The sequence below is a fragment of the Excalfactoria chinensis genome, chromosome 2 (genome assembly GCF_039878825.1).
Source record: "Excalfactoria chinensis isolate bCotChi1 chromosome 2, bCotChi1.hap2, whole genome shotgun sequence".
Taxonomy (NCBI): Eukaryota; Metazoa; Chordata; class Aves; order Galliformes; family Phasianidae; genus Excalfactoria; species Excalfactoria chinensis.
In genome coordinates this window covers 94442657-94464622 of record NC_092826.1, presented here as the reverse complement: position 1 = coordinate 94464622, position 21966 = coordinate 94442657, and the positions used below count along the sequence as shown (strand labels likewise).

Sequence of the window (21966 nt, the reverse complement as noted above, 5' to 3'; positions counted from 1 at the left end):
AGTTCTCTTCTTCTGTCTCTCACTGAATATGCTATGAAGTTTATATTTACATGATTGTAAAAGTGATAGCGCCAGAACACCAGTTACATTTTAGAGCTTTACATTTAGAGTGTGACATAGGAGGCTGTTCCAAGGGGTTATTTTTCTCATTCCTTCACATTAAATTTATGTGCTTAATAATCTCACCAATAACATCAATAAATCAGAAACAAAGTTACCAAAGTTATACTTGGCTATGTGAACTGTATATCTGGTGTACTGAGAAAACACAGGTCTGAATCATGGAGGTATTAGCTTTAGGATTATTATCAAGGACGGTGATTACTTTTGCAACATAATAAAATTCAGTTTGAAGTTAGAAGCAGTCTCTGCTTAACAGGAGTTTATCTAATTGGACGTGCACACTTAGCTCATTTTCTAACTGCCTTCAAAGAGTCTCTATCAGCAGGTATTGGAGTTTGTTTGTTTGTTTTTGTTTGTTCAAAGCATGGCATACAAAAAAAAAAAAAAAAAAAAAAAAAAAAAGGCATGTTAACTTTTAAATGTTCTGTTTACATGCTATACATTTTGACTGTCCATTGCAGAGGCTCACAGAACAGATTAAAGTATTTAACTCATTTGTGTTGAAATAGAAGCATGTAACTTTTGTTTGTTGTTATGAGAGGAGGTGTTCATTAGCAGGAATACTTGGGGCCACCTTCTTTAGGCTTCCCTTGACCTCACTGTTAATGCTGCCTTCTTTCAAAAGGCATGATACATCATCAGACTGTTTTAATACACTGCGTGTAATAATCTGAGTAAAAAGAGGCAATTTTTCCTCTCAAAGCTGCAAACAAATCTCACACACTAGCCAATGTGTGTTTGTGTGAGAGAGAAGCATTCTCCCCTGGTATCTCAGATTGCTTTCACTCCTAACTTCTGTGTTTCTTACATTAGTAGGAAGGGAAGCAAGGTGTTTTCCTTCTCTGTGTTAGTGAGTGAGCATTGCACTTCAGATTGCTGCTGACCTTGATGGTGCCATAACCCCCCAGGAAGAACTGGTGACTCTAGGAATGCCTGATGGATAATAGTTAAGATTTTGCTACTCTGCTAGGTGACATCGCAGCTGGATGCAGGCCTCTTAAAGCATTCCTCTTGCTGAGATTAAACAGCAAGAGTATCCCAGCGGGCCTGGTTCCACGGAACAAAAGGGGGGAACAAAAGCTATTCCTAATAGGAGAAGAGAACATGAGGGCATCCGTATCCTGAGAAGGTTGTAGCTGATATGAAAACAAACTGGCTCATGTGTTCTAGAATGATGATTGTTGCCTCTCAAAGTATTTGTAGAGCCTCTCACTTTGTGCACCCAGATAATAAATAATAACTCCTAAGTCAAGCATGGGTAGTTGTTGGTTTCTCTAGAGGCAAGAGCAAGCAATTTTCTGGACAGTGCCTGCATGTTAAAAGTGATAGTTGGTGAATTCTGAGGAGAAATTCCAGAGATAAAAACAAACAAACAAGTGAACAAACAAAAACAACATTAAAACCCCAGTTAGCACATCAAATTAAATGCTCCTCAGAAGCTACTTTTCAGGGCATTTGGTTGCACCAAATTATGGGAGAGACGGTTCTGTGATTGCAGAACAAGCTGCTTGACTTGCAAATATTTTCTGCTATAAATGGACTATAGGAAAATTTTACTGACAGGTTATTATGACTAACTTAATGCACATATGACCCACTGTCTGGCCAACAGTTAAAATTATAAAGTGTTCATAAATTTACTGACATTGTAGGCAACACAGTGTTACAGCAGTAAACATTTCTTAAAATAGTGGTATTGCTATGCCTGCAGAAATGCAAAGCTTCCTACTGAAGACAAATTTTTCAGTTCTCTGCGTATTGGTCCTTCAGCTTTGCTTATGTGCATTTGTGACAAATGAAAGCAGTCATATTGTATCTCCATTTAATGTTAAAATGGAAGCAACAAATTCATACAATTCACAGCTTTCTGCATCGGGGTTCTTATAAAACCTCACACCCCAGTTCTAAAGAAATTTCTGTCCTTGGTCTTTCTCTTAATGATTTTCTGTGTAGTTGTCTGCCCCAGCTACTCGTGATCCATGTGAGGCATAATCTTGTAACAAATGAAGCTTGTTAATTCTTACAGTTCTTATTCAGGCAAATTTCCTTCAGTGAATAGGAATTATGCTCAAGTGATAATTGCATCATCTGGCTCACAGTTTGTGTATTTAGAGATCTCTCAATTCTGTGCCATAAAATGATGCTGCAATGTGTTAAAGCAATGTCTGTAGTCTTCTGCCCTATTGTTCAGCTCCCCACATCCCACAGCTGCCAGAAAGAGCTTCTTTCCAGCAGAAAAATCTATGTAGCAGCAACGAGATGAACAAATAAGATCTTACTTCCCTTTTAGATCTTTTCTTTTTTGTATACAGTCTTTTGCTGTTAGGCTGAGAGAAAAGCCCTTTCTCCATCTGTTGGTTACATGCTCAGAGATTGTGGCAAAGCCAAGCTTAGAGGGATGCAGTTAAGCCCCTGATTTTTATGGACTGTTTTGCTATCAAAGTTAGTTTCATTGAGTTTGCATATGTGTGTACTCCTTTGAAGCTAAGCAAATAGTAGCCTTACGCTGATTGCTGCTCACACCACAGGTTTATTGTAATGATTGTTACTGTACCTTTCTAAAGTCTGCTGTTCTGTCCATGCTTATTGGTTCCTCGACTTTTTAGAAAAATTCAGCTTTGGATTCATTTGCAGAATTCATGATGTAGAATTTTATGGCTGTCTTAAGCACACCTGAAGTACGGCCATGGAAGGAAGTGAGGTCTCGAAGGAAATAAATCAGTAAGATCAGAGCATATCTGTCATTTTGTACTGTTTCACCATAAACCTTGGGTTCATCATGGGAGATTAGACAGAAAGCATGAAGATGGTATCAAGACCATACTGATTGGCAAAAGCTGTAAAAAAATACTGAAATGGGAAGTTTATGTAATTTTCATGAAGAAAATATAAACCTTGAGGAACAGAACAGGGAGCAGGAAAGAATAGAAATGTCAGTGCATTAAGGTTCAACTTCTCCCCAACATCTGAAAGCAGTAAACTATATCAGTTATGAGTTGAGAAGGGGAGTTGGAAATGAGGTGGAATGCTGCTTCAGAAGAGGTTAGAAAGTACTCCGCCACTTAGAAGAACAGGCTCAGAGTAAAAATCTTCTGACAGGGAAGGGGGATGATGTTTTCTATTATGTGGATCTGCAAAATAAGTGTGTGTGATACACAGCTAAGTTGAAGAATGAAGTAAATCAGAGAAGCGTTTTTCATGTAACAATAACAAGGCTGTGAGCAACTGATCATAATATTTCAGAAAAAAAAAAAAAAAAAAAAAAAGCAAAAGGGAGAAGAAAAGTGGAGGTGAGAGGGCAACATTCTGTGAGAAGTCTGCTTAGAAATATTTTTAAAATATAGGAACAGCAGTATTAAGAATAATGTGGAAGAAGCAAGCAAGTAGAATCTGCCTGTGGTAGAAACATAACCAGTATACAGTTGAAGTGGTGATGAGAACCAAATGCTGCTAACACCTGTTTCAAGGGTGGGGCAGCTTACAATGGATTTTGCCTCCTGTATAAAGCATACAAGAACTAAAATGCCAAAAACCAAAATTCATCAGCCAGGAGAGATTGGAATTCAGTTCATTGACTCCCTATAGAACTGAATTCCTCAGTAACAGCAAAAATACTAGTAATTTTTTTTTTTTTTTTTTTCCCAAAAATCCATCTCTATGGGCAACTTTCAAACATCTGTTGCAAAAGCTGGGAGGAATTCAACTGCTTTTCACTCACATGTTTCTGCTTCGTGCAATGAGAGCTATAAAAATACAGTTTAAGAGTCCATACAGGGCACCCTGAAAAGTCACAGAATGAAAGGAACATGAAGAAAAGATAAGTAAGCAAATAGGAAACAAAAAAAGGTTTTGTTTGTTTGTTTGTTTTTTAAGAAGAGTGGAGCAAAGGGTCCAGTTCAGAATATGACGAAAGAAGAAGAGAATGCCATAGGTCAGCTGACTTTCAGAAGGCATGAAGGCTCATGTGTCATCTGTTTGAAACAGTTTGCCCAGAGGGGTTGTGGATGCCCCATCCCTGGAAGTTATCAAGTCCAGGTTGGATCTGGGCAGCCTGATCTAGTGGTTGGCTGCCCCACCCACAGCAGGGGTTCAGACTAGATGGGCTTTAGGGTTCTCTCCAACTTGAGCCATTCTTTAATTCTATTATATGATTCTATGCTCTACTCTACTTCAGTAACAATTTAATCTTTGTTATTGGCTTCCAAAAAATTAATAAATGTTCCTCATCTAATTGAAGGGAGCTGTATGGCACTTCAAGAGCTGAAACCTCAGGTTTCACAGCATTTGGGAGAAGAATATGATAGTCTGTGTCACTTCTGGACTATTAAGTAAAAAAGTGCATCTTTTATATCCACATGGCCTCTCCATGTCCCCACTCCTTGCCCATAGGGAAGGTCTTCTGGATTCCTCACCTAATGTGTGCAGTCGATGTGACCAAAAAAACCTACCAGTGAAATTCCTAGAAGCTGCAGCTGCTGGATAAAGGTGGCTTGTCGAGTGAAGAAGTTGCGGACTAACAAGCTTGCCACAAATTAGAATTTGCTCAAAGAAGTAAAATGAGTCTATAGTGGCAAATCTCAGCACAGTATCATACTTCTCTTGTACTGTTTAGCTAAATGCCATCCATTAATATTTCAGTGAACAGGGTCTAGTGCTGGGATCTCATCATCATCCATTTACTGTAATGGAAAGAGTATCTCCTCCACTGTGCCCATCTCTGGTGTCCATTTTTGTCTGTGCACTTGGCCTGATCCTAGAATACTGCTGTCTACATTGGGGCATACATAATATTTTAAACCAAGGCACTACAGCACACATGCAGGATTATGTCCACATCATCTAGGTGAGAAAATCATTGTGTATATCATCGAACTCACAAGTCCTCTATTTGAATTTTTATTGTTGCCATCTTTGTTTCACCTTGAAGTTGAAGATTCTAATTTTTTTGCCACTGGAAACTTTGTAGAAAGTAAGGGATATTTAACTTAGATTTGTGTGAAGAGTGGTTTTTCTCTTCAGTTCCCTTTGTTTTGCTTCTTTTCTCGAGCTGTTATTTCCCTAATATTATCTTCATTGAGAGTTAGTAAAATCTGAGTTGTTTTAGCTAACATTTTGTAAGTACATTATGTTTCTCACACCCTGAAAACCCAGTCCATTGAAAAAAATATCAGTAGTTCCCCAAACTGGGCTGTTATAAACTCAAATATTGCTGTCAAATATTGTAGGACAGCCAGGTGCCCTTAAGTTTAGAGTTAAATTATTATTGCTTGACTTTGAACTTCTTTTTTCTATTCAAAGTAATTCTGTGATCTACTACTGTGTTGGCTGAATACTGCACATTTTTAATGCATATAATCTTCCACACATGGCTGGAAAGCTCATGTTCCTGTAGTAACCAGGCCTTGAAATTGCTATTCCAAGTTATGTGGATTACCAGTTGATTATTTTGAAATCAGAACTTTTTGTTGTGAATTGTAATTTATTCTGATCTTTACTGAGAACTAGCTCAAACTGATTTGTTTTAGCAAAATGTTTTGAACTTTCTCTCTGTGAGATTCTGTTCATAAAACAGTCTCAGTGAAATCACCTCATTTACCGGTGTAGAGAACTTGGACTGGAGAAAAATGTTCTGTACAGATTTAGCCCAGGATTTCAGGTTATTTTTGCTCAGGAGCTATTATAAATATTTTTAAATGTCATTTTTCTAGCTAGAAGCATTAGGCCAATTAGTCAACATCCTTTAATCACTCTGCACAGCAATGTGTTTAATGGAAATGAATTTAGTAAATCCTCTCATTCTGTCACCAAAGAATTCTAGGTTCTGTTCCTCTGAATGCAGAAGCAGTCCTCATAGGGATAAGCTTTAGATGAAGTTTAATCATTTGTTTAATATACCTTGAGATCCTTTGTGCTTTCTCGCAGTGTTGCCTTTATATAGGTGCACAAGAAGCAAATTGCACCTGAATTTATATTTGACACAAAATTATTACATTTGAAGAAGAATCCCTTAGATTACCGACTCCTGGCTTGAAATAGCTTCCCATTTCAGTCCAGCTGAAATTTCACCACTAAGGTGTAATTTAAATTCAGCTAATTAGATGTTTAATTCTTTTTAAGGAAATTATTGACTATGTTTTTATCTGAATCAAGCATATACACATATATATATCATATTTGCAGTAAATCTATGGATAATTTCAGTGTTAGCATTATTCCTGTAGTACACAGCTTGTAATTATAACAGAATTTTATTTTTTCTCTCTTACGTGATTTCAAAACATTGTGTCATGCTGGTTTTTTGTGTTTTTTTGTTGTTGTTTTGTTTGTTTGTTTGTTTAAGAATTTCTTATGAGGTTCATGGATTTATCCATTATTCAATTACATCCATGGCTTTGGACCTGCTATGATTTAATTACATTTTTGCTCATTCAGGCATTTATATTGCATGTATATTTTCAAATCATTCCCACCATGGCAGCAATTTTCCAACTTCTCTGTGCAGGAAAATGATCTTTAAAATTGTCCTTGCTCTGTAGTACTTAAGAAAGGGAAGAAGTACATGAAGAAGAACCTCAAAGATGAAGGCCAGGCCTGAAGCACAGTTTCATTAATACTGGATGGCAGGAAAGGAGCCAAGTCCCAGATAATGAGGAAGGAGTTGCAATTTTTTTAAAGCTATCTGGTGACAGGGAAAACAAAAATGACATTCAGCTGACGAATGAGGGGAATTTGACCTAGCCTTTTGACCCTTGACAATCAATCTTACCTGCTGCTTCCTAAAGAATTATAGCTGTGCCACTCACATTTGACTCTGGATTTTTACTATTCTTTTTTTACCTTTTTTCTTCCTCCTTTATTTTTATTTATTTATTTATTTATTTATTTTGAATGCATGGTCCAAGAATAAAAGTGTTGAATGCAAGACCACACAAAACAGAAGGTGGTCTTTAAAAAAAGAGAAAGAGAGAAAAAAGACAGAGGAAACAATCAGACCAGGGTGAGGTTAAAGGAAATACAGCAATAAAACAGTTTATACATGCTATTCATAAATGCCTGCCCTATCTTTGAGGCTTCAGAAGGTCACATAAATAAACAGCAGCCTGGCATCCTCCTGCTAAGTGCTCTGTCCCTAAAGCAAGGAGCCATGTAGAGCAGCTGCTGCTGGTGTGCAGAGCTCTGGGGACACATGGTGGTAGAGACCAAAGAGCACCCTTCGTTTTGAAGGGTGACATACTGACTGCTGAGAGTAAAACAACTTGAGGCTGGCCAAAAACTCACAATGGGTCCCTGCTGCCCTCGAATGTAACATTAAAAAGAATGGAATTTTTCAATATTGACTACCCTTGGCTAATGCAAAAGACAGCACAGTAAAGGTGAAATACAATCCTATGCAGGGACTATGACAAAGCCAGAGAGAAATCAGGATTTTCAGAATTGTCATGGTATTTTGATTGTGTTTTTACTGTTCTATTTCAAGTTCCATTGCTATGTACACTATTAAGGAGTTGCATGCCCTCATTATTAGAAAGAGCAGTAAGTCTAGACAGCAGACATCTCCTGCATTATCTGTTTAGGGTGACAAAGCAAGTACCAATCATAGCTAGTAGCTCAATTGTTAAAAGAACTGAAAATCAAATCCACAAGACAAAAACCTCTAAAAGTAAGAAGGTCAAGGACACATTTTCCTTTTAGTTTAAAAGTTATGATGAAAATGACCTAGCTCGCATTACTCTGAAATTCAGAAAGGGGTTTGTCAAGCTGTCCTCCTTGGCCACAGTCATTCATGTATTTAAATTTGCAGCATTTTTGCCTTGAGATACTAAAACTAAGGCTAGCCATCCTCATGGTAGTTCTCTATCTTCTAGCTTTTATAAATGAGAAGTCTTGGGGAAAAGGAGGGGTCTTTGGTAGCTCAGCAACTGTGGTTACTGCGAACAAAATAATACCATAGATAAAGGAAATAATATCATCATAGTATCATAGTATCGTGCGAGTTGGAAGGGACCTTAGAGGTCATCGAGTCCAACTCCCGGGATTCGAGCCCTCTGTGTAGCAGCGCGACAGTTCTACCACTTGCGCCACAGGGGGGATTCGAACCCAGGCCCTCCGGTGTTGCAAGCGGCAGTTCTTCCACCGTGCACCACCGGGGGCACACAGTAACGGTTGATCATGACTTGAAGTTGCATATTGTAAGAAAGACACATCTTTGGTACACACTTACCTGAGTGAACACTTGAAATGGTAGCAACTGATAGACAAGCATACTGTACTGTTTTTTTTTTTTTTTGTTTTGTTTTCTTTTTTTTCCCTGTCATATGTAATGAAGGAATGACTCACTCTGATTCATCTTGCGCCTTTGTAGATTGGGAAGACAAAGTACAAAAACTAGTGGGACAAATCCCAGGCCTGTCTTTCTCTTAGGTATTCATGGCCCTTCTTATGGCCTGGCCCATCCAGGTCTGGTCTCAGCTGCCTTTGAATATTTTCTCTTCAGAAATGTAAGCTAAAAGAAGTTACTGTTTTCTCCTATTTTGAGAAGAAATACAGAGAGCTGCTGAGTATACAGCCTATATAGGCTTTGTGCATGGGGAGCATCTCCACAACACCTCTTCTCTCTGCTGTCTCCTCTGCCCTCTGACCCACTCTATATATTTTCCATGGATAACATTATCTTCATGACTGAATGTTGCCTGCATAAGCTCTATATTGTATGGTTTTTCATGCATGTATAGCTGTCTCACCTATCCAGGAACATCATAATATCTAGTCAGTTCTTGGTTTATTGCAGTTATTATATCTAACATACTCAGAAAGGAAAATGAGCACTCTTTTGCATTGCTACTCCTGAGAGCCTGATAATTATTTTGCAAGGGGTTAGGGAAAGGGAAAGGGAAAGAGAGGGCTGTTCAGCAGGAGAGTGAGAAGAATTTCCTTTTGCTATGTATTCTTCTGTAATTTGGGAGGTAATAAACACTGGTGCAGGGAGGAAAGAGGCTCACATAATGGTTCAAATTTCATAAGTGAAAGGAACGCGTATGTACAGAGCAGTGCAGTTGTATTTACAGGGGAAGTGAGGTCAGTAGGCTTCAAACTCTTTAGCAAGGTGACAGAACTTATGAACCATCACATTGGCAGGATGTGGTTATCTTCAGCCTATTCACATAGCAATTATGCTGGGGGTCTATCATTATTGCCCTTGAATTTGTTTTCCTTTCTTCATTTTCTTTTATCATCTTCCTCTTTCTTTAGCCTTGCTTACTACATTGGAGGAATCACTTATTACCTGTGTTGTGGTGTTGGTGGTTTTCTCACTGATTTTTTTATTGTTGTTATCATTAGCTAGTATGGTTTAGCTGACTCTATCAGCACATCTCACATGATGATAGAGGTGTTTACAGTGGTGTGCAATGACTGTAAGTACCAGTCTCCCCCATAGTCTGGGACTGCCTTTCATTCCAAGGAATCCTTTAAACCCAGTGTTAGACAAGTGCCTTAAAATGTACCTGTGCTGAGAGTTCGTCTTAAAAGACATCCTTATTACTCAAAATCTCAAAAAGTCTTATGAGCTGCTGGAAATAAAAGCATTACTCAGACATTATGAAAAAGTATGAAAAAGGAAATAAATGGGTGCTTTCAAACCACCTGTATCTCATTAGCACAATATAGAAGGTTGTTCTACCTGTCTCTGTACCAATCTTTTCCATGTGGAAATAAAACTTTATGTATCTTTGACCCCTTCATTGTGGGGATCTTAACACACATTGCTATTGCTGTACTTCACAAATTTAGCTTCCTGTGGTGAGGTAAGTGAAAGTTTTTGTCCATCCTTTTCTCTTATGAAATAAGAAAGTGAGGCAGAGAGATTAACTACCATGCCCAGTGTTACACAGGCACAACAGGTTCAGGAACAGGAAATAGATTCCCACACTCTATTCTTCATCTGTAATAACAACAGTCCTACCTCTGTTCTTCATCTGTAATAAAATCAGTCCTACCTCCATTTCTGATGTGACTTATTTTCTTATGCAGGATGATGGTTTTTTTCCAATTAGGAAAATCACAGGAAAAGCACAGCATACAGGTGGGAATAGTATTTGTCAGTACAGCGTATTTAATTATTTATTACTACTTTCTTTGTCTGATTGTTTGATTATTATTTATTTCATTTTACAGCAGAAGGCTTGATCATTTGAACCGCCTGAAATCAAACAGTTGGCAGTGTTTACAAATTATGAAAATGGTTTCTGATTAAAGTTTTCTGTGGGGAGATTAATGTTTCAAATCAGTATGTAAGCCAAAGGCAATCTTCTGCATCTCAGTGCAGAGAGACCAGCTTTGTGGTATGGGCTGTGTACTCATAACCATGCTGACATAAGACATATTTTCTCTGTGATCCCTTCAGGACCATTTCTTTTGATTGCTCTCATGGCAGGGGACAAACCAAACCCTCTCAGCTGAGTGAGATGTGGGTCTGCAAGGCAGATCCAGATAGTAGACAGCAGTCAGTATCTGTGAAAAAGACCACCTTCAGATACAGCTGAAGGAATTGAGAGAATTGTGTGTGGATCTAAAGACTTATCTGTTTTGTGGATATACTGTGATCAACTCTTGAAATCATTGCAGCATAAGTTAAACCAGCACTGCTTCTAGCAATATGGTCGTAAGAATTTCACTGTGCAAGCTGATTAAGGGGTATTAGAGTTAATTTATTCAAGAATAATTCTGGTTTAAAAAATTGAGATGGACAAAACTTCTGACCTTTTCTGTACTAGGCCATGGGTCATTTGATTTACAGACATAAGAGGTCTCATGCTTTTGTCTTCCTCTCTTTATTTCCAAGTGCAAAGCACTAAAGCGAGTATTTTCCTGGTATTTAGTCTCTTTATTAATTGGAAATCCATGTCTTCTAAAATCCAAATAAATAAAGTGGCCAGCAGCGTTTGCTGCAAACCTGACAGCGAAGTGTGTTGCACTGGAGCATTACTTAAAGAAGATTTGCCTTCTATTATTGATCTCACTTTCATACCTGTTTTTTTTGTTTGTTTGTTTTGTTTTGTTTTGTTTTGTTTTTTTCTCATGCAGTTCTCATCAGTTCTAATGACTGAGTAGCTTACTGGGGGGGGGGGGGAAGGGTGAAGGAAAAAAAAAAAAAAAGAATTCCCTAAATAATCTTGAAAAATTAAAGGCAGGAATTTACAATACTTTTTTTGTTCACTGTCACATCAATAAGGCTTTCTGAACATAATGTTTATCAAAAATGGTTATTTCTTTGGCTAAGGCTAAGATTCAGAGGGTAATATTTCTGGACTGCCATCATTGTTCCATAAGCTATAAAGAAGTAAATGTTTACAGATGGTAGGAAAAAGAGACTATTGGGCCATATTCAGTCAAAGTGAGGTCTCTGTACAGGAAGAACATCAGTTGAGCTACTGGACATGAAAGACATAGGAACTGCCTTCCCCTGCAGAATATTGGAGGCCCCCTGTAGAGCTAGTATTTCCAGGTAGTTTTTAGACAAACATAAGACCCAAAAAAGCCTTATTTTGAAGACTGTGGGAGAGTAGGGGAGAAAGGAGTGTTTGGGGGATAATGTGATGCTGGACCTGGCTCTGTCTCAAGAATAGAGATGAAAGCATACCTTGCCCCATGCTCCCTGGTGCTTGGATGGAAAATCAAAGCGAACCATATTAATTTCAGCTTCATTGAAAACACACAGTAGAAAAGGCATCTATAGTTGGCAAATGGAAAGGTTTAAAATTGATGATGGAAGAAACATTTATTTCCAAGCTTCTGAACGAGTTATTAAAATCAACAGAGTAAAGACAAAATACCTGGCACTGAAAATGAAAGGAACAGTTTTTGCATCTACTTAGTTAAAACTTGGCAAAACAGACGTAAAGTAGTGGTTTCAGATTTCCGTGTGCACTCACTGTGCCGAATTTTGTTTTTAGGTTTGCCATGATAGATAGTTGGTGCCATTTAAGAAGCATTTATTCCATTAACTTTTTTAATCAGAAGTCAATTTGAGCAAAAATTTTGATCTTGAGTCAGCACTGGCATGTGCTTCTTTATTTTGTACTGCTGAATGGTCCAGGCTTATCATTTAAACACATTATTTTGGAACAAACTCACCTCCATTTAATTGACATCAAAGTTAGCATAGTAAAACTAGTAACAGTGTTTGCCCAGCATTTGTCTAGTGTTTTTCATTTGTACTTCTCAGTGGGCTTCCTTAGGAAGATGAAAAATCAACCTATTTCAGAAGGAAAGGGACTCCAGAACAGTAAATTCTCTCCCCTCTCTCTCTTCCTTGGCCACATATCATTATCTGTGACTACACATTCTCATGATGGCTAATATGTACATTATCCACATTTTCTCAGTTCTCTACAGTTAAAAGTTAATGTTTTGCATTGCTTTGTGAAAAGGTTGCATATAACAGAAAAAATTAAGAGAAATAGATAATTTCCCTGTGGAAAATTCACATAATCACTGCCAATGATAATAATTTTTTCTAGAAGAATTAAAAACAGACCCGTTGAAATGCATCCTCTGTTAAATTTTCTGTATCTTTAGAGAAATTTCTGCAGAACTTTATTGTAATTCTAAAAATGATAACATTAACAGCAAGTGTACTTGATGTTTATAGCTGTCTTTGTGCATTAGTAAGTATTATTTTTTATTTGCATTAATATCATTTTAAATTAATTTAAAAGAGCAAGGAACTCAGAGGTGGCAAACAATGAGTACAATGCTTTGTAACATCACTCAGGTAAATATATGCAGCTGATAGCACCCACACCCTTGTTTAAAATGACATTCCGTTACCCTGAATATTAAAGCTAAGGCAAATAATGCCTTATGAAGACTAAGTTTAGCTAAGTTTAGCTTCACGTGAGATTTTTTTTTTAGAATTACTGATTGCGAACCAAATTCCACGTTTCTTCCATTCTGTGGACTCGAAAAGCAAGAATTTCAATTGATAGGGCTAATGAGTAATTAGTGCATTAGAGGGGCAACAGAGTAGTGTTCTAACTGAGTGTGTGGACACAAATGGAATGATTTTTTAGTAGATTTTTGCTCAATTGTCCCGAAACCTTTGGTATTTCTATAACTTTCTATAACTGGTATACAGGTAAGTAAATGCACAATTTAAGTGAGAGTTCTTTTGTTAATTGTTGTTTATCCCTTTTGAATCAAAAGCAATTAACTTGTAAAATGCAGTTTCTTAAGTAAAGATTCAGTCATTCAAAGGCCTACTATTCACTTTTCTGCAGTGTATAAAAATGTCCGAAATATCCAACATCATCTGGGTTCCTGGTGTGCTTTAGAAAATGTTGAAGTGCATCATGCAGTGAGTGGCAGGACATTGCAGCTGTTTGCTGGACTCTCCAGCCCTCCTGCTCACTTACGAGTGGAGCTTCATCCTAACACAAAACTGTCACTGATTTCATAGCCAGTGAATGAAGAACAACCATAAAATCTTCCCCCTAATTCTCCCATCCCAATTTTCTACCAATAAAAAGCTGATCTATGTGAATAACTGAGTTGTTTCTTTCAGTGGGGAGCAGGAAATTTAGGTAGGCAGAATCACATGAGCACTCAGAGAGCAGCTAATTTGTTGTTGCTTTGAGAAGATGATAGATGCCAAGCTCAGCAGAGTCAGGATCAGAACCTGAAGCTGCAGCATGTTTGGCTGATGAGCCATGGGGGCTGGAGGGAAATCTGGTATGCAGACTCTCTCATTTTATTGCAAATTAACAGTCAGGCCATCTGTAGCAAACAACCAGAAGCAGAATCCAGAACCACTGGTCACCTACTGTCTAAAATTGTTTTTAATCTTCCTGCAAGTAAAATAAATAGACTGGGAGAGACATAAGTAGATTGCTTAAATTGACCTGTAATTAGTTCAAAGCTTACAAAAAGAAAACAGCTGCTTGTCTTGTGGCATGTTTTGAAAGACACACAAGTAAATAAAGCCATTTTTAACTATGTGTGAAAAATAATAAAAATCATGAAAGATTCTTAAGAACAGTAAAATAGAACTTCTGTGAACCAGCAGCAGGAAGGCATAATGCACATTGTTCAGTGACACATGCCTTCGGGAATGGTTTGTGGTGTGACTGATTACCAAATCAGTTTGCTACCCAGCTCTTCTACAATTTCTCTTGTGGAATAAGTTGCTTAGTCTCTCTGTGCATTGGTCCCTTATCTGAAAAAAGAACACCTCCATCTTCTGCTCACATACTGAGGTTACAGCACCTGGCACAGCAACTCCTCACTTACCCCGTGACCTGTGCTCAATATTGATTTTGCATCACAGTTATTAAGTAACATCTTGTGTCATTTAAAGTAAGTTTTTAACACAGTTTTTATTTTTCAGTGACTGATGAAGTGTACCGTGCTCAACATGGTACTGTGAATGTGTTCCTACTGGCTGAGAGTGGCCTTCACTCCCTCAAAGTTCAGTAGGGCCTGAGAGCATTGTAGCCCTTGCAAGATCTTTGTCCCATTCCACACTTTTTTCAGCTTGTTGACTCCGTTTTTAATTTTTCCAAAGACAGGGGAAGTTCTGGTCTATAATGAGTACCACAGGGACACTGTTAATAAGGTTAAAGCCTTCAGTCACTGCTCCAGATGAGCATTTGCACAGCAAGGCAGGATGCCTTTTTTTTTCTTGGTTCTCAAACTTGCATTTGGTCATTTTATTGATTGTAAAGGAAAGGACTAGTCTAGGCTGCATTTTCTCCCTTTCTCCTGAAAATGTACACGTTGATCTTTTCTGAGTCAGCCCACGGCCTGTTCTCACTGCCATTCAGGAGTTTGCATGCTGGGAACAGAATCTGCAGCTGCTTGAAGAATTGAATTGCTTGTACAAAATTGAGTTGCATCGGTATCCCTGTCTTCAGATTGGACTGAAGGTGGAAAATGATAGAAAGACAGATACAGTAAGAGCCTGACAGATGAAAGAACCTGTCATACCAAGCCACGTGATGGACACAGGACCCTCTGCTCCTTCCCTCAGATGAGGTCAGGGGAAAGTGATATTGTCCTTGTCAGGATACTGTCCTTACAGGATACTTCCACCAGGTCAGCATCAAGGCGTGCCTTTTAAACCACAAACACTTTGATACGCTATTTGGTTGTGTTGCTTAAAAACATAAAACAAAACAACACAAACAAGCAAACAGAAGCTTCATGCACAGAACTCTCAGTATGTTCCGCTTACAGGAACTTCAGTTTTAGTTAAGGAAACATGGCTCACTCTATAGACTCTTTGAAGATACTTCTAGTGATTTCTGATCTTCAAAGCACCTGAGCTGCATCTATGCCTGGATAAATATTTATTTGTCAGAAGAGACATTTGCCATAAACAATTATAGAACAAGCACTTAGAGATCTATTACCAGAAGGAATGCAAAATCATCCTTTGAACACATCAGGCCTTCAACAAGTTCCACTTGACAAGACAGTGCCCTCAAGCCCCAGAACTGCTTGCCAACACGAATGGCAGGTACCCAATGGACTAGGAATTCTGAAGTGCAGGATGAGATTCTGCTCAATCTCTTCCTGGGGCCATATGTCACTGCACTGCTTTCACTACAAGCATTGTTGGCCAAGGCACATCAAGCACCTGATCTGCCTAAGTGCCATGGAATACATGGTTCCCACCAATGTTAAAACACTTTAAATAGAAAAGAAGAAGATACAATTCCTGTTATCAAAAGTTGTACAAGCACAGAGTGCCCAGCAAGCTCTGGATTTTCATTATGAGTCATGGTCATTGCTTTCTGAGTCAGCACTGTTGTATCAAAATTAATTTCTTTTTGTCATTCATCTGTTCCCTCTCACAGACCTCTGGTTGTGAAATCTTGTATTGAACTGTACTGGCCTTTAGATGATAATTTTTTCCTCTGTCAATTAGTTTCCTTCAAGGGACTCCTACACATATTTCCCCAAGAAATGGGAAGTTATCTTTCATTCTGGTCTATGGGAACATTCTTGTGTGTTCAGTAGGGTCTGGAGATCCAGCCTGTAGGAATAATGTAACACTCAGTTTCCATCTGTACACTATTCTGTTGTTGGGCAATTTGGGGCAAGTCCTGCTCCCTCTAGGTAAAAAACTGCTTTTATCTGGCATAAGAACTTGATGCTAGGACTCCTGCTCTTTGAGTTCTGAGGGCCATGTTTTTGATAATAATAATAATAATAATAATAATAATAAAATAAAAGTGGGAGATTTCTATATCTAGATATTACTTGAATACCTTTGGCATTCAGACATGTTACCCTCAGATAGTGCTATGGTGGGTTTTTAATTGTCCATCTTTATATGAAAGTCCCAGGATGATTCTCTGATTGGTCCCCTGTGTCTTGATGATACTCTGATTCCAGTTAATGTTTCAGCCATCTGTACAGTATGGGGCCCAAGGTCCCATTTAAGCTGAGGAAGCAAATGGCTTATTAAAGTCTAATTTCTCCAGCTTGTTCTTGCCTTTGGGCATTTTAAATAGGTTAACACAATTTTTACAGCACACTCAGGGAACTTTACTCACACAGTATTGTCATAAACTAGAGGAAAATTGCTCCTAGATTATCTCAAAATGGGAAGTATTCCAAATATTCTTGCCCTGATGCTTAGTCAAGATCTCTGCCTAGAACAAAAGCTCATTCTTCTTCAGATTTTAGGGGACTGTACATTTTAAAGTTTGGTGGAGGAAAAAAAAAAAAAAAACCAAAAAAAACAACTCAGATTTATTTAATGCACTGAATCATTTTTCAGGGAAGTTCCAGTATTCATCAAAATGTGGAGACATCACACCTGATAAATTATGATGCTTTGCTTCTTAATACTTCCTTTTTATTGCTTATATTCTTTAAAGTGAATTTAGTGCTTGTGTGGGATACTGGATATGAGAAGAGTAGAGAGTAAAGCCCTCTGTTTATCTGCAGAATTGGTTCAGAAGAGCATTGCCAATGCAATCCCGTGTGGGTTCTGCATTTGTAATGCTGAGGAATCACATTTATGAAGGAGATGTTGTGGTCTCCTTACTCTTTCCATCCTCAACCTCTCAGCTGAAAATGCAAATAAAGCTATCAACTGGGGCCACCTAAGGCCATAGTCTTTATGATCTTCCTAATAGGTATTGGGAGACTATCAATTTGTTAGCTTGACTGTGTGGCAGACTGTTTCCAGTGCAGGCTTTCTGTGTGTATCTGTGTGAGAATACATCTTCTATAATTCTGATATATCTAATACATCTTCTATAAGTTAGAAAACACTCAAAAGCACTGTTAAAGTGCAGTGACTTTTGTTCCTTGTATTGACCTAGACTAGATTTGAACCAGTGATTCAGAAATAATGTGCTCTGTATTTCCCATTACTAATCTCTTCGACCACAAGTCCAACTCTTCTTTTTTTTTTTTTTTTCTTTTTTTTTTTTTATTCCACAAAGAAGATGCTAAATTGTTTAAAGTAACTCATATTTTGCACTTAAAAGAATATTCAAACATATGCAGAAACCACAATGGCTATTTGGCTAACCTACCCCTTATTATCCAAGAGGGAGAGAGTATAGACACAGACTTGCACTAGGCTGTTCAGCATGTGTATTCAGTCTTCAGAAATCTGTTTCAAAGAAAGGCACATACCTCATTAGAAGAGAAACAATAGGGTGGAAAAGAAAAGCAGGCCATGTCAGTTCAAACACAAGCCCAGATTCTTAAATTAGTTACACTGTTTAGTTTGAGGCAATGCAAATCCGTTCTCCATTACTGGGAAAGTGGAAAAAGCATTAGGCTCTTGAAATGGCAAGAGCCAAATTCCGTGCTCAGTCAAATAGGAGAAGTTTTAATGTATGTTTTTCTCCTTTTTAGTCCATTGTGCATTATATCAAGGCACTGAAGAACATCTATGCAATTATGTAAATAGGAAGATAGAGGATAGAATAACACAATCCTTTGTAGGCTAAAATTGCTTCTTATTCCTCCTATCCCCTCTTCTTCTTTACACAAAAACAAACACAAAACATTAATAAAATAAATCAGACATTATGTGAAGCTTATCCACAAGAGCAGATTCTAGATACAAATTGAATCTCTGGGCATTGATTTGATATTCTGCCAAGCATTGTCAAGGTCTTTAGAATTTCAGTTTATATTATGAATGAGATGTGAAAAAGAGTTATAATTTTTACACTGATTTCATTATGTAAACATTTGTGGGCTCACTTGTGTTCCTTCCTTTTTTTCTGAAATGTGATTGAATGTTAAAATGCGTTTTTTTAATTTAAAATATAACCAGAGCCATTCCCATGCTTATACAATAATATATTAGCCAGAGGCAGCAGGCAGTTAATACTACTTTCAGTGAATATACCCAGGATTGGGATTTGAAGGCAGAGCCTTTTCAGGTTTCCTACTAAGCAAATTATTTGATCGTTATCCCTGTCATGGATCAGAATGTTTCACAAAATGACACTGCTGCTTTGAGTACAGTTGCATTAGAGTTGACTTCCCATTGCACCATTCTGCTTGACAGATGTTTGTTTTAGCTTCACTGTAGTTTCCTGTGTAGTAATAAACAGAGGAACAGAAGATATAAGATCACAGAAAGAACATATTTTGTGCAAATTTCATAAATGCAAAGCAGCATTGTACTTATTGGACTCTCAAGAGGAACTCAAGGAGTGTGTTCTGTGGACCATAATGTTCTCCAAGTCCTTAAAGTGGTCTAAGGTCCATGACAAGTATTGAAGTAGGTGACCTGGGAGATCAGAAATTTTGTTTTTAGTGACTATAGACCATCCATTTGTACATCATACTTTCATATCTCTCACTTTAATGTAAGATACCACGATTAAGCATAATCTGCTTAAAGTAGAATCATAAAATGTAGGATGATCCCTTTGGGAATTCTGCTGTGGCACTGCAGAAATTAAAACCAAGAAATTACAGTAAAAATTTAAGTTTGAAAACCCCTCATGTCCTCATAAGAAGTTCTTCTTAGCAGTTTGTCAGATATTTAGTATAGATACAACATGTACTTTTGTTAAAGAAAGATGTACTATCACACAGCTTTAGTGAATATATTTATTTATTTATTTATTTATTGGCAGCTTGTATGCATTATTAGTTAATTATGTCCCTTTTAAAGTTATACATTTTATGTTACTTTTTAGCCATAGGAAAGACTGCTTGTTCCGGGTTGCTGGTTTTTTTTTCTGTCTTTTTTTCATATTTTTTTTAATCTTGAATGCAATTCTGAAAGGAAGTGTGCACTCGTCACTTAAAGATGTCAAAGTTTTACCCAGCTGTTAGCCAGTAAATCATAAAAAGATTCCTGAGTGGTAGGTAGGCAGTGCATGTTATCTTTTATACATGCAGACATAGCACCGTTGTACCACCTGAAATTCCATCAGTTTCTAAGCTCTGCAGAAGTGACAAATGCTAGACAGGTATACAATTTATAATGGATGAGGTATGCAAGCAAGCTCTGGGAGCTGGATTGGATTTGATTACAAACAATAATGTGACACAACCTCTGCAGTGGATGGTATATACATTGTGAGAGGCAGTGCAATCAGGCAGTACGAACACTGGAGCGAAGGCAGGATCCAGAGCCCTAAAATCCCTCTTACAGTGCACTTACTGTGTGGCTTTTGGAAACCTTTGTCTGATATCCAGTTCCCAGTTCCCTTTCTGTTTGTTTAGCTACAGCATGTTAAACAATTGTGCCTCGCAAAGCCACTTCAATGCACATCTTCAAAGAGGCTTTCTAAAGGAATTATATGAAAACAAAAGAATTTATTTGAATAATTTTATGCAGTTGCTGAAAATGAACTTGAAAATTTCTCCATGAAGTAACCTTTTTTCTCCATCAACACAATTTTCCTCAAGGGACCATCTTCCATACCAGCAAGAATGAGTGTGCTTCCAGCACAAAAAGTGTGTGGTAGAGACACTGGTATTCCTTCAGTGGCCAACATTAAAGTATACAGAAGCACTGAATCCAAAGCTTTTCTACCCCCAGATAAAGAATGAAGAAAATCTCTACACTGAGATCATCATCTGAGTTCTGGATGTGCCAACCTTGACATTTTCAAAGTCATCTTTATGTCCTCTTAATTCATTGGATGTGTGTGAGTGACTGCATCTGCTCACATTTTAATGCACAGAAGTATGTTGGCAATGGCTGTTCATCACCAGTTAAATTAGCAGTTCAGTAGGACCTGAACATGTAAAGGTTTGGATAAGAAAGGGGTGTTGAGGTGTTTTTTTCTTCTTTTCTTCCATCTGGAATAAGTCCCTTGTTATATGGGCTGGCAGAAGAAAGAACATGAAGATCAAAATTTACATTAAACAGAGTACTGACCTTGTCAAGAATGACGATTCTTTAAGGAATTAATTTTTAAGAAAACAGTTCAACAGCTGACCAAGGCACAACTTGTTAATGAAACCAAATCCTATTGTTAGCATAACCATTCTGTCAAGTAAATCCCAACATGTCACAGCAATATGTATAAGCAATTATATGTATAAGTAATTTCTTTCTTAGGCAGATTCATACACTCAGTAAAACAACAATTCACAAAGTATGGGCTTTTGTCCAGTGCTACACATATAGACCATTATGTACATGTCTATGCTCTAGATTCCACAACATCTCACTTGCAAGGCAACTAATAGCCCTGATTAGAAATACTGAAATGAATGAATTCTGAGAAAAAGTGTATGCTAGATGGGAAACATCAGTAATATTATTTATTATTACTTTTCTGATTCCTTTGAGGCATATGCAAATATATAACAGAATAAAGTTACGTTTTTTGTAACCACTTCATTTGCTTTAATTTTTCAAGCAACTTCATTTCTTTTTTATTTCGGGCTCCTTGCATGTCACCATTTTACCAAATCCAGGCAGTTATCCTTTTACTATTAGCATTGTATCAACAGATATTTTTTGTATACACTAAGTTCAGACATATGATCATTGGTAGAAATTTAACTCAGTCCTGTTTTTGCAGATTTGTGTTATCAAAATACAGTGATCCCTCCATCTTCTCTTAATTCATGTTATGTTAGATTGATACTTTTAGCATCACTTCAGTTGCCATATTTTCCAAATTCTAGGTGAAAGGCATAACTTGAGAAGAAAGATATATTCTATATTCCAAAAATATTTCTATAGATGTCTTCCTCTGCACCTTTAATGCTTTTTCCTGTCCCCTGTTACATAACTCAATGCACTATGTGCGATGTAGGTTATTCTTTCAAATCCATTTTTCCAATCCATGGCCTATAAGAGTGCCATATAGTAGAAAAGGGTTTGAGGACTATTGCAGCACAAAAAGATAAATAAATAAATTACTATATCTTAGTTTTCTATGAAGAAGTCTTATTCTTCCCAGTAGCACACATTTGATATAAAATGACCCTTTGTTCCTTTCTGTGAGCCACATATATTATAAACTACACCACACACTGCATTAATTTCTCTATGGAAGCAGTAGGAACATGTTGTATTTGAAGTCTTCTTTCCTGGTATCAATTTGTCCAGACTGGTAAGCCACCACAGGTGAGGAGGCAGCCTTCACAAGGTAAAGAGCTGGTTCTAATTGATTTTTTTCTCATGGGATTTGGAGTTCTTCTTCTATCTCTGTGTACATGTCTACAGATGGAATTGGTGAACAGCATTCTTTATCATCCTAGGTGCTTCATGGTATGGTTAATATTTGTCTATGCAAATGCTTTCTGGTATACACACCTCCTTTCTTTGTTCTTATATGCCTTAAGATCATACTTATACTTGCCACCCCTTTGAATTTAGGGCCTTTGGTTCTG

The 21966-nt window shown here is 37.5% G+C and overlaps 1 protein-coding gene across 3 annotated transcripts in view; it reads left to right on the top strand.

Annotated features, from left to right (window-relative positions):
- Nucleotides 1-21966, top strand: part of POU6F2 (POU class 6 homeobox 2) — a 306544-nt gene that overhangs the window by 191358 nt on the left and 93220 nt on the right. The window lies entirely within an intron of this gene.